Here is a 13363-nt window from a genome sequence, read left to right as displayed (position 1 = left end):
TAGAAAACCCCTATCTCATGCCCCCTTCTCCTTTATGCTTTTATTCGATTTTTTAATGTTAACCAAAGGCGTTATAAGTTTGGTAGTGCTCAATATCAATCACAACTGTAACCCAATACCCAACTTAGATATATCAACTATCTTTGACTGGCAGAGACATGTGAACATCCGCCTCCATGTGCCCCCCCCCATTTCTGTCTCTCATCACCTAGATCCTCCTCTCCTTCTCCTCCTCCCCTCCTTACTCTTCTTCTTCCTCTCTGTACTCCTCCCACCTTAGCTCCCCCTACATATCACCCTTCCTGTTTAAAAAAAAAACTTTTCTCTCAAAATACCATTAGAGCATAACTATACCAATTTGTGTCAGTAAAGTACAAGATAGACCTAATACCCAGACCATCATTTTGTTGACTAACCAGAACCTCTGTCATCTCTCCTACCTAAGAGACTGAGTTCTGAACCTCAGTTTTTTTATTTGGTTTTAGGATGAATGTCAGCTGAAAACCATCCTCTCAATTCTTTTCTCTCAAAGAAAATAGCCAAGATTGGCTATGAGAGTATAAGTTTTCAACCTCATCAGAAATCCAGACTGAGTGAGTTAACTGAAATTATGGGAAGCACAAAGCATAGCTTCTAAAACTTAGCCAATTTATGGAGACCGCTGAACACCTGGACAGTCCCTATACTATAAAATGTTGGAGCATCCGATCTTCAGCCTTCTGGCCCAGGATCATCTGACAGACCTAGTGATGCAGAATTATTAAGGGCTGATTACTCTGTCTTGGCAGATATAATCAGTCGACTATTCTGCAAGTGTGTCCTTTTCTGGACAGTAATTTGTCTGTAGAAGGAAAGAGGCATTTCTTGCCTAGTGGCTGTCTCACCACAACTGGAGTAACTCCAAAGATGCTCAATTTCTTCTTAGAGTCCAAGACAGGAAGCTGTCAGGAGCAGACAGGTCTCTAATCAAAAAGAACATTAATACAGAAATGTTTGTAACGTCAATTCTGTGGACTTCTGACATTTTAAAAACCAACTATCCATGTAAGGTAATCTGGGGTGTTGTCTGTTAAGTCCTCTCAGTTATTTCTAAATAAAATGTAGAAAATACCCTAACAATAAACTCAAAGTCATGAATTTGCTATAGGCCCGTGACTCACAGTCTAACCTTCTCAAATAAGTTAAAAAAGTTAAAGAAGGATTGGGTCTAAGCCTTGTATTCCTAAATGTATTATACAGGCACAATGCCAATGAGAGTAACAATATTCATCTCACTTTTATATCAATTAGAAGCTCGTACTAATGAAAACCTTAAATTTGAAATCAAAGTAAATTCTGTATTATTTTTGCCTCCCTGCTCTCAAATTCCCCAACACTAGGGAATCCAAACTTTCAGGCACCAAGGCCCTCCACTTCCACTGATGCCTAACCCCTTGCCCCATCACCCCCCTCCAATTACTATGAAGGTGTGCACCCAACATCCTCTTATTCTCACCTTCCTGCTCTTGAAATTCTCCAACACTAGGCAAACAAAACTTTCAGGCACCAAGGCCATCCACTTCCACTGATGTCTGGCAAGGCCAACCTCAACTACCTATACAGGTGGAGCCATGATTCCCTCCCGTTGTGTTCTCAGGCTGGAGATTTTAGCATGGCAACTCCATCTTGTTTCTTATGGCCATTTGCTTGAAAAAATTGTTTTCAAGCCTTTTACTCTAAGGTAGAGTCTGTCTTTGTCACTGAGGTGGGTTTCCTGTATGCAGCAAAATTCTGGGTCCTATTTATGTATCCAGTCCATTAGCCTATGTCTTTTAATTGGGGGATTCAGTCCATTGATGTTAAGAGATATTAAGGAACAGTGATTGTTGCTTCCTGTTATTTTTGTTATTAGAGGTAAAACTATCTTTGTGTGGCTATCTTCTTTTGGATTTGTTGGAAGAGGATTACTTTCTTGCTCTTTCTAGGGCATAATTTCCCTCATTGTTTTGGAGCTTTCCTGCTATTATCCTTTGTAATGCTGGGTTTGTGGAAAGCTATTGTGCAAATTTGGTTTTGCCATGGAATATCTTAGTTTCTCCATCTATGGTAATTGAGAGTTTTGCTGGGTATAGTAGCCTGGGCTGGCATTTGTGTTCTCTTAGGGTCTGTATGACATCTGTCCAGCATCTTCTAGCTTTTATAGTATCTGGTAAGAAGTCTGGTGTAATTCTGATAGGTCTGCCTTTGTATGTTACTTAGCCTTTTTCCTTTTTCCTTGCATTTAATAATCTTTCTTTGTTTTGTGTACTTGGTGTTTTGATTATTATGTGATGGGAGGTATTTCTTTTCTGGTCTAGTCTATTTGGCGTTCTATAGGCTTCTTGTATGTTTATGAACATCTCATTCTTTAGATTAGGAAAGTTTTCTTCTATAATTTTGTTGAAGATATTTATTGGCCTTTTAAGTTGGAAATCTTCACTCTCATCTATACCTATTATTCTTAGGTTTGGTCTCCTCATTGTGTCCTGGATTTCCTGGATATTTTGTGTTAATAACTTTTTGCATTTTGTGGGTTTTTTTTTTTTTTTTGACAGTTGTGAGATTCTCTCTTCTATCTCTTGTATTCTGTTGGTGATTCTTGGATCTATGACTCCTGATTTCTTTTCTAGGTTTTCTATCTCCAGAGTAGTCTCCCTTTGTGATTTCTTGATTGTTTCTACTTTCATTTTTATGTCCTGGATGGTTTTGTTCAGTTCCTTCACCTGTTTGGTTGTGTTCTCTTGTAGTTCTTTAAGGGATTTTTGTGTTTCCTCTTTAAGCGCTTCTAGCTGTTTTCCTGTGTTCTCCTCAAATTCTTTGAGAGTGTTATTTATGTCCTTCTTAAAGTCCTCTATCATCATCATTCAAAGTGATTTTAAATCTGAATCTTGCTTTACTGGTGATATGGGAAATTCAGGACTTTCTAGTGTGGAAGAACTAGGTTCTAATGATGTCAAGTACCCTGGGTTGCTGATGCTTATATTCTTGTACTTGCCTTTTGCCATCTGGATCTCCTTAATGCTACCTGCCCTGTCTCTGACTGGAGCCTGTCTTTCCTATTATCTTGGTTGTATCAGAACTCTGTGGGGTGGGTGTTACTAATGGGGTAAGAACTGGGGCCCAAATCTACTCAGTGCTCAGGCACAGACAGGAAATTACCAGTGCTCCTAGCCAGGAGTGACTTCCTGGGTCCTAGTGGGTCCCAGTTACTCCCTGTTTGGGGCAGGCATTGCTGCCTGCCTACCTAAGATACTGCCCAGGTTAGAGCTCCTGGGAGTCCTGCTCCCTCTGGGTTCTGTGAGATTGGGGGCAGAGCTCCTGCCCAAGATTTGCTCAGTGCTCCTGTTGGTCTGTTCTTAATCACCACCAATTTCTTAGCCCCAGCTAACCAGCATCAATTGTTCCAGTAGTTTCTCCTATTCTTGACTCTAAAGCCAAAGCTACATGACCAAAGCTGCCATGTTCTCCTGCTTACTGAAGCTGGAACATGTCCCCCTCTCCCCTCTTATTCTATTATGAGCTTTCTGTTTTCCAACTCCATCACTTCCCAAGTATGGCTATCTTGGAACTTGCTATGTAGATTGACCTTGAACTCAGTGTTCTGCAAGTCTCAGCCTCCTGGGATTAAATGTGTGTAGCTCTGTGCCTCGACTTAAGCTTTTCTTCACCTGAACTTGCTTTGTCCCTGGCTGGTCTTGAACTCAGAGATCTGCTTGGTGCCCATTTATTATTAATTGAACCATATATTTTGTATTTTTTTCTTTTTAAACTTGTTATGCTTGATCAGAATGTTCTTTCTAAGACTAAACCAGAAAACAAAGTCTCTGCTGGGCTTTTTTGAGACTTCCTTTGTGCATGCAATTAATATATAATCTCTTTACCTTAGGCTCAGGCAGACTCTTCAGACAAGGGCAAACAGCAGCCACATTCTTCACCAAAATACCACAAAAACAGTCTCTAGACCACATACTGTAATTCTCTCCACTGAAACCTCTTGGGCCAGGTCTGCACAGTTCAAATCACTACCAGCAACAGTCTTCCAAAGTCCTACTAGGATGGCCCAGTAAGCCCCACTTAAAGTGTTCTGCTGCTTTCCAAATCCAAATTTTCAAAACAAAAGCACGATCAGGCCTATCACAGCATTATCTCAGTTCCTGGTGTCAACTTCTGTCTTGGTTAGGGTTTTACTGCTCTGAACAGACACCATGACCAAGGCAACTCATATAAGGACAACATTTAATTGGGGCTGCTTACAGGTTCAGAGGTTCAGTTCATTATCATCAACAAGGGAGCATGGCAGCATCCAGGCAGGCATGGTGCAGGAGGAGCTGAGAGTTCTACATCTTCATCTGAAGGCTGCTAGTGGAAGACTGGCTCCTACAGGGTTAGGAGGCAAGTGTCATTGCCCACTCCCACTGTGACACACCTTCTCAAACAAGGCCATACTTCCTAATAGTGCCATTCCCTGGGCCAAGCATATTCAAACCACCTTAGTGTGGATACCTTATTATATTGGCTGGTAATTTATTCACTAATTCCAAAGGAAAAGACCTTTTCTAAGTATTTTGCATATGTGCCCACATATACACATGGTTCACATGCATTTATAGTAATAAGTAATGCCATGTTATTTTACAAACAAGAAAAGTAAAACTCAGAGAAACTATGAAATATCTCAAGTATTTTGTAACTGAATGTGTGATGGAGGCAGGAGTTGTCTGTATGTTTTTATTTCTGGGTCTGTAGTTTTATATTCTACTCTTTCTTCTGTCACACAAAACAAAATACAAGACAAAGCCAACCTGTTCAATATCTCTGCTCCTCTAGTCATGTCTTCCTTTCCCAAGATTTAGTTCCCATTGTACAAAATTATTCTCCCCCAAATCCAAACAATTACATCTTTAGTAGACCAAGACACAATGTATTTTTATTATGCTAAAAAGATCAGAATAAATTAAGGAGGCTCAACTTGTAGAGATTAATAGAAATAAATTTTTTATTATCATTACTAAATATCCAATATAGATGAGTCAGTAAATTTTTTGTTGAAGGCCTTGCTAACTCAGTTTGCTTCATGCTCAGTTCAACTCTTTGGGAAGCTTTCCCAAAGGAAAAATTTAGGTCTTAAAAATAAACACCTGAACAATATTGCTTCCTGTCCTGGCAAAGACATGAAAGTAGGAAAGAAATAGGTTTATTTGGTTATCTGTAGTTGAATTTTTTGAGTTCCTTGTATATATTGGATATTAACTCTCTATCAGATGGAGGATTGGTAATGCTCTTTTCCCAATCTGTTGGTTGCCATTTTGTCCTATTGACAGTGTCCTTTGCCTTACAGAAGCTTTGCAATTTTATGAGGTCCCATTTGTCAGTTCTTGATCTTAGAGCATAAGCCATTGGTGTTCTGTTAAGGAACTTTCCCCCTGTGCCTAGGTATTCGAGAGTCTTCCCCAACTTCTCTTCCATTAGTTTCAGTGTATCTGGTTTTATGTGAAGGTCCTTTATCCACTTGGACTTGAGCTTTGTACAAGAGGATAAGAATGGATTGATTTGCATTCTTCTACATGTTGACCTCCAGTTAAGCCAGCACCATTTGTTGAAAATCCTGTTAGATTCACTCCAAGATATGTTATATTATTTGTGACTATTATAAAGGCTGTGGGATTGCTTCAAGTTTCTCTCCATTTAGTTTGATGTTGGCTATTCGTTTGCTATATATTGCTTTTACTATGTTTAGGTATGGGCCTTGAATTCCTGATCTTTCCAAGACTTTCACCATGAAGAGATATTGAATTTTATCAAATGCTTTCTCAGCATCTAGTGAGATGATTATGTGGTTTTTTCCTTTGAGTTTGTTTATATAGTGGATTACATTGATGGATTTCTGTATATTGAACCATCCCTGCATTTCTGGGATAAAGCCTACTTGATCATGATGGATAATTGTTTTGATGTATTCTTGGATTCAGTTTGCAAGAATTTTATTGAGTATTTTTGCATCAATATTCATAAGAGCGATTGGTCTCAAGATCTCTTTTTTTGTTGGGTCTTTGTGAGGTTTAGGTATGAGTATAATTGTAGCTTCATAGAACGAATTGGGTAGTGTTTCTTTTGTTTCTATTCTGTGAATTAGTTTGAAAAGAATTGGTCTGAGAGAATTCTGCACTAAAACCATTTGGCCCCAGGCATTTTTTGGTTGGGAAACTTTTCATGACTGCATCTATTTCTTTAGGGGATATGGGACTGTTTAGATGGTTTCTCTGCTCCTGATTTAATTTTGGTACCCGGTATCTATCTAGAAAATTGTCCATTTCATCCAGATTTTCCAATTTTGTTGAGTATAGGCCTTTGTAGTAAGATCTAAAGATTTTTTGAATTTTCTCAGTTTCTGTTGTTATGTCTCCCTTTTCAATTCTGATTTTTATTAATTTGGATACTGTTTTTGTGCCCTTTGGTTAGTCTGGCTAAGAGTTTATCTATCTTGTTGATTTTCTAAAAGAACCAGCTCCTGGTTTTGTAGATACTTAGTATAGTTCTTTTTGTTTCTACTTGATTGATTTCAGCCCTGAGTTTGATTATTTCCTGCCATCTACTTCTCTTGGGTATATTTGCTTCTTTTTTTTCCTTAAGTTTTCAGGTGTGCTGTCAAGTTGTTACTGTATGCTCTCGCCAGTTTCTTTTTGTAGGCACTTAGAGCTATGAGTTTTCTGCTTAGTACTGTTTTCATGGAGTCCCACAAGTTTTGGTATGATGTGTCCTACTTTTCATTAAATTCTTAAAAGTCTTTAATTTCTACCTTTATTTTTTCCTTGACCAAGTTAACCTTGAGTAGATCATTGTTTAGTTTCCGTGTGTATGTGGGCTTTCCATTGTTTTTGTCATTATTAAAGACCAGCCTTAGTTTATGGTCGTCTGATAGGGTACAAGGGATTATTTCAATCTTTTTGTATCTGTTGAGGCCTGTTTTGTGGCCAATTATATGGTCTATTTTGGAGAAGGTGCCATGAGGTGCTGAGAAAAAGGTATATTCTTTTGTTTTAGGATGAAATCTTCTATAGATGTCAGCTAAACACATTTGATTCATAACTTCTGTTAGTTTCATTGTGTTTTGGTTTAGTTTTTGTTTCCATGATCTGTCTATTGCTGAGAGTGGGGTGTTGAAATCTCCCACTATTATTGTTTAAGGTGCAATGTATGCTTTGAGTTTTAGTAAAGTTTCTTTAATGTATGTGGGTGCCCTTGCATTTGGGGCATAGATGTTCAGAATTGAGAGTTCATCTTTGTAGATTTTTCCTTTGATGAGTATGAAGTGTCCTTCCTTATCTTTTTTGATTACTTTTGGTTGAAAGTCAATTTTATTTGATATTAGAATTGCTACTCCAGCATGTTTCTTGGGACCATTTGCTTGGAAGATTGTTTTCCATTCTTTTACTCTGATGTAGTGTCTGTCTTTTTCACAGAGATGAGTTTCCTGTATAAAGCAAAATTCTGGGTCTTGTTTATGTATCCAGTTTGATAGTCTACGTCTCTTTATTGGAGAATTGAGTCCACTGATATTAACAGATATTAAGAAAAAATGATTGCTGTTTTCTGTTATTTTTGTTGTTAGAGGTGAAATTATGTTTGTGTAACTATCTTCCTTTGGGATTGTTGGAAGATTACTTTCTTGGTTTTTCTAGTTTGTAGTTTCCCTACTTGTGTTGGAGTTTTCCATCAATTATCCTTTGAAATGCTGGATTTCTGGTAAGATATTGTGTAAATTTGATTTTGTCATGGAATATCTTGGTTTCTCCATCAATAGTGATTGAGGGTTTTGCTGGGTATAGTAGTCTGGGCTGGCATTTGTGTTCCCTTAGGGTCTGTATGATATCAGTCCAGGATCTTCTGGCTTTTATAGTCTCTGGTGAGAAGTCTGGTGTAATTCTTATAGGTCTGCCTTTATATGTTACTTGATCTTTTTCCCTTACTGCTTTTAGTATTTTTTCTTTGTTTTGTACATTTGATGTTTTGATTATTATGTGTCAGGAGGTATTTCTTTTCTGGTCTAGTTTATTTGGAGTTCTGTAGGCTTCTTGTATATTCATGGACATCTCTTTCTTTAGGTTAGGGAAGTTTTCCTCTATAATTTTGTTGAAGATATTTACTTGCCCTTTAAGTTGGGAATCTTCACCCTCATCTATACCTATTATCCTTAGGTTTTACCTTCTCATTGTGTCCTGAATTTCCTGGACGTTTTATGTTATGAGTTACTTGCATTTTGCATTTTCTTTGACAGTTGTGTCAGTGTTTTCCATGGTATCTTCTGCTCATGAGATTCTCTCTTCTATCTCTTGTATTCTGTTGGTAATACTTGTGTCTATGACTCCTGATTTCTTTCCTAGGTTTTCTATCTCCAGGGTAGTCTCCCTTTAATATTTCTTTATTGTTTCTACTTCCATTCTTAGATCCTGAATTGTTTTGTTTAATTCCTTCACCTGTTTGGTTGTGTTTTCTTGCAATTCTTTAAGGGATTTTTGTGTTTTCTCTTTAAGGGCTTCTACCTGTTTACCTGTGTTCTCCTGTACTTCTTTAAGGGAGTTATTTGTGTCCTTCTTAAAGTCCTCTATCATCATCATGAGAAGTGATTTTAATTCTTAATCCTGCTTTTCCGGTGTGATGTGGTGTCCAGGGCTTGCTATGGTGGGAGAACTGGGTTCTGACGATGCCAAGTAGCTTTGGTTTCTGTTGCTTATGTTCTTGCGCTTGCCTTTTGCCATCTTGTTAACTCTAGTGCTACCTGCACTCACTGTCTCTGACTGGAGCCTGTCTTTCCAGTTATCTTGCTTGTGTCAGAACTCCTCAGTGTCCAGATACCTTTGCGATTCTGTGATTCTGAGCTTCAGCTGTTCTGAGTACAGTGGCTCCTCTGGAATGTCTCAGTATATGGTGTCCTCACAGGAGCAGACCAGCTAGGTGTCTGCCATACCCACAAGAACCAGGAGAAGGTTGGAAGGGGAGTGGTAATCTGCAGGGGTGAAGTTTAGGTGCCTAGTGGGTCCTGCAAGTTCCCTGTTCCCAGTTGTTGCTCTGGGGCATAGGTTAGTGGACAAGCGTCCTTACCCTCTGCTTTGAGTGCAGTGGCTCCTCTAAGATGTCTCAGGATATGGTGTCTTCATGGGAGCAGATCAGCTAGATGTCTGCCCCAGCCACCCAAGTACTTCATTTTCAATTATGGTATAGCACCATCTTTCCTTTAATGGATCAGCTAAGTATCCAAACCCACTCTATATGTTTTATTGCATTCCCCTCATAGGCTCATTTTCTATATAATGATATTTCCCAGGATATAGTCTATTTATTTTTGGGGGGGAGGGATAAGATAGGAGAAAAGATTAAATAGCATTTACACTGAAAGTTAGGACCAAGAAGGCCTCTAAAAGACTACAAGAGCAAATCAGTTTTATAAATCCCACGAACAGGATCATTTGCAACAATGTTGTGTATTTGTTTACTAGGGTGTGAGGCTGTGCACTGCAGCTCATGTGTGAGTGGATATCAGAGGACAACTTTGGGCAGTCCTCTTCTACCTCCATGAGTTCTGGCGATCAAGCTCAGGTCATCAAGAGTGTGTGTCAGGTGTTCTTCAGGACATAGCCTTCACTCCTCTTCCCACTTTCTTTTTACTTTTTCATGAGGTAATTTCATGTAAGTTTGTGGATTTAATGCCATTTATTTATCACAAAAACCATTCCTTCAACACTGATGTTTCCTATAAGTTTTCAATAACTTCTTACTTCATCATTCTCTACAGATCTCTAACACACACCAAAAATTACACAGGTCCTAAATCAAAGTCTTGATTCCATTTTTCTTGCTCCTCCAAGTCTAGCTTGTCTCATCTTACCTGACAGGATTGCCACCGAGGTCATGTGAGAAGATAAGAATCTCCTTGATGGCTTGTTGTCTTCATTCCATCAAACTCAGTCTTGCATTGACCAGGGCAGTTCTTCTCTTGCCTGTTCTGGGTCTTGCAGTTAACTTAATTTTTGTACCGTAGTCAGAGGTTTGTAATGTGAATAGAGTACATTGTTCTTCTACCTCTAACACCCTTGTGTTTTTCTTTTGGCTGCAGACTGAACCCCCAATTCTTTATTGTGACTTCTCTGGTCCTCCAAGCCATTCAGTCACAGGCTCCCACCTCTCACCCATCTCAGGCTGTCCAATTAGACTCTTCTATTTCAAGTCCTTTACCTCCTCTCTTCCTTTGGTCTTAATCCCTATTTACATTCATATCTCTGCTCAAATGTCACCTTTTAAAAAGCACTTCATGATACCATCTAGGATTATCCATGATGGCTACTCATATCCACTCCAGTTTTGCTTCTTTGTAACGCTCACATGCAAAGCTGCTTTTATGTGTGCTCCACTTGCTCACTCACTAGCTGCATCTTCATCTTGCTATGTGTTCTGCAAAACATATTCTAACTTTCTAAGGCAGAGAGGTTAGAAAATATGGACTCAGTAACTGCCTTGGAGACCCATCCTCTTCTTTTTATTTCCTTAATAATGATTTTATTTTAAAATACAATTATGTCATTTTCCTTCCTGCTCTTTCTTCCATTCAACTCCTTTCATGTCTTCTCCCTCAAACTTTTCCCAGAACCCCTTCATTCCCTATTAAATTCATAGCTTCTTTTTCTTTGATTATTATTGTTATAAGTAAGAATATATAAATACAACCCAAAGAATCTGTTTGATGTTGCTTGTATGTATTTGATTTTGGAGCAGACTACTCAGTACCCTGCAACCAGTTAGGTGACTAATCCTTGGGGAAAACTAATTCTCTCAGAAAGCCCATCCTGTTAATGTCTACAAAAAATTGATTTTATTAGAAAATGCTTGTATTTTTAGCAAATTTTTTAAGTATCAGTGAAGTATACATCTTAAAATGATGCAAACATTCTGTTTCATGTTTCTGGCTCAAGGCATAAACTCAGCTATGTTTCCTCCAAATCCTGTGCATGGTCTCAGATGTTTGCTGATCTGTGACCATGTGATGAGAACACAGTCACATTGGGCTAAGATACAAACTCAAACCTGAATTCTTATGTGCTTACATCTGTAGATCTTTTGTTTCCAAATAAAGTCACTTCTGAAGTGCCAGGGATTAGGACTGTAGGTTGTATTTGGGAAGGTGACAAAAATGAGCTTGTGATGATCCTTTAGCATGTAGCAGAGCTACTGTTTCTGAGATTCTGCCAACTGCAAGAAAGACAACTAGCATTCTGAGTTTTGCTTGTTGAAAGCAAGAGTTTTGAAAATTAGGTTGTAAGTAAAAATGAGATTACAGAAAGAACTTATCTAATGTTCTCCAGGCAGACTTCTGAGGTTATATGTAAAATCATAAAATATATTGAACATGGTATATTATGTCTGTTTAGTAAAGTGGGGTCATAAGCGATCTCCTATAACTTTAGACTGATTTTTACACTTCTGATAATAGTTCCCAAAATGAGTCTATCAGCAATTTTCTTAACATTTATAGTGAGGAAGCATCTGACTTTTAATTACACAGTAATTGTTACTCTATAGACTAAGTTATAACCTACAACTCTTTTTTCTCTAAATTCAGCCAATCTGTTAGAGGCATAGCAAATAAAACCTTGTAGTATCTAAAATGTGGAAAGAGCCATTTTATACTTTTATAATTCATTTTCAGTCCTGATAGACATTTTTCTATAATTACTTGAGAAAACATTTACAGACAACACAATTTTAAGACTGAGAGGCAGTATTCAGAAGGTCATCAAATCTGTTTTTCTGCCTTTGGCTAGAGTCATGCTTTTTAAAAACCTATCACCATGACTCATAATTTTTAAGGTCAAACTGCAAAGGTAATGAACAAAGTATGATTCAAGAGCCTTGGTTTTCTCTGTTGGGGAACAGATGCCCTTGACATAGGTAAGTGGCTGCGCCTCCATCTAGCAAGAAGTAATAAAGACTTCAGTTTTGTGGCCTAAAGCTACTTTTTTTTTTTTTTTTTAAAGAGACATCTTTGTGCTACTCACTTCAGATTGACTGCTCTGATTCTCCAAAAGGAAAGACAAATGACAGATGTCAGAAATGTGTTTTTATTTTGTGTTGCAGAAGTCCTTCTCCAGCATAAGGTAACGCTACAAACACTTTACAACTTGAAAAAACCCTTTGTGCACATCACCTCATTGCCCTTAGCTACTTAGCTTTCGAGATAGTTGGGGAGAACTTTAGTCATGTTCATTTTGCAGAGGTATCACTGAGTTTCATGGAAACTAAAGTTTTGTAAACTTCACAAAAGTAAAAAAAAAAAAAAAGGTATCGGGTATGGTAAAATATACTGGTGATCACAGCACCTGGGAGTTTGAGTTAGTTCAGTCAGAGAACTGAAAGTTCAGGGCTATCCTAGACTACATATGGAGATCCTGTCTCCTGGAAAGTAACAGGAAGATCTAGGGATAATATGAATGAAGTCATTTCTTGCTGCCACCTATTAACATTAACTTCAGTAAAGCCCATTATTGTAATCTATAAAGTGATGCTGTATTCCCAAAAGGAGAGATTGGCCTAGTTGAAAACTTCTAATGTATGTAAACAGTTGAAACATGTCATACCATCAAACTGATGTACATATGAGTCTTTTCAATAATGGATATATGAGTAAATAAAGGAATAGTCCTTGTTTGACCTAAAGCCTAACATAGAATACTCAAAGATGATTTCTTATTAATATCATTGACTAATAATGAAGCAGTATTAGTGGGGGTTATTTTCTCTTTACTAGAGTTTCAGTTTGTCTCTGAAAAATGAAAGAGATGATTTTATTGGTTAACTTAATTACATTTGGTTGATATTAACAATTCCATGTATTAATTGTCTGAGTTTTATGTAAAGAATTTTAGCTTTATCACCTATCAAAGACAGTGATGTGTTTCAATTAGTCGTTTTACATTTTGTAACTATGTTCTGTAAGTTAGGAAGGCTATTAGGTTACAGGAGACAGGACCTGCACTAAGAGCTGCAATCAGAATCTAACATGGCCATACTTAAGAAGATTTGATTTATTGTAAGCAAACTTAGCCAAAAGAGGTTACATCACAACAAGCAACAAGGGGCCTGGAATGTGGGAAGAATTGAGTCACAGATGCGTCTCTCTCTCTCTCTCTCTCTCTCTCTCTCTCTCTCTCTCTCTCTCCACCCCACCCCCACCCCAGTCTCTTCCTCTTCCCCTCTGGAGTCACAAACCATTTACCATGTAAATCTTCTTTTTACTGTATACCCTGGCATCAGGAAGACCATTCATATTCCTGACTGGCCTTGTAAGTTTATGCTT

This window comes from Arvicanthis niloticus, chromosome 25 (assembly GCF_011762505.2).
Source record: "Arvicanthis niloticus isolate mArvNil1 chromosome 25, mArvNil1.pat.X, whole genome shotgun sequence".
NCBI classification, from domain to species: Eukaryota; Metazoa; Chordata; class Mammalia; order Rodentia; family Muridae; genus Arvicanthis; species Arvicanthis niloticus.
This window is presented reverse-complemented; position numbering follows the sequence as displayed.